Here is a 1,042-nt window from a genome sequence, read left to right on the forward strand (position 1 = left end):
GTAATCCATTCTCAACATATCTTATTATGAAATTTGTTGATCAGTATCTGTGGAATGGAAATAGCCATAGCTATTAGAACGTGTACCTTCCACACCCCGGCAGCTCTGTTACCATCAGAGGAGTCATTTGTTTACTGGAGTTACGTGTCTCCTGTCGCACTTGAATGATCATTGTTCTTTTTCCTTCCTTTACTGAAATGTAATTGCAAAATTAAATAAATATGTTTTGAAGCAATTAAGCCTAAATTGAACAAGTATTCTGAAAACCAAAATAAGAGGTAAGTTTTACCAAAATTGAGTAAAATGCAGATGGTAACAACATTCTTAAAAATTATCGGCCGGGCGCGGTGGCTCAAGCCTGTAATCCCAGCACTTTGGGAGGCCGAGACGGGCGGATCACGAGGTCAGGAGATCGAGACCATCCTGGCTAACACGGTGAAACCCCGTCTCTACTAAAAAATACAAACAATTAACCGGGCGAGGTGGCGGCGCCTGTAGTCCCAGCTACTCGGGAGGCGGAGGCAGGAGAATGGCGGGAACCGGGAGGCGGAGCTTGCAGTGAGCTGAGATCCGGCCACTGCACTCCAGCCTGGGCGACAGAGCGAGACTCCGTCTCAAAAAAAAAAAAAAAAAAAAAAAAAAGAATATTACTAGTTACAGATGAATAAATACACATACTGTCAAATAGTTAATATCTACAGAAATTATTCTGCAGACTCTATTACTATAATCATCTTATGATATGGGCTTCATCACTTCAGTTTGCTGATGTTATCATCTATTCAGACATGTCATAATTTGGATTTGATAATTTCTGCAGTCCTAGACAACTAGTATGTATACAGTTTACACTTATTTTATATAAATTTATAGATACGCATTTATATATGTATATATACGCAGATTTACAAATATAAGAATACATTCAAATGCATATTTACAAATAGAAATGAATATATTAATATTAGATATGTTTCTTATTTTCATCTTTGTTAACAGAGATTTATGGAGAATCCACCCTCTTTGTGACTAGTGCATACTT

Source organism: Macaca mulatta, chromosome 1 (genome assembly GCF_049350105.2).
Source record: "Macaca mulatta isolate MMU2019108-1 chromosome 1, T2T-MMU8v2.0, whole genome shotgun sequence".
In the NCBI taxonomy this organism is placed as follows: Eukaryota; Metazoa; Chordata; class Mammalia; order Primates; family Cercopithecidae; genus Macaca; species Macaca mulatta.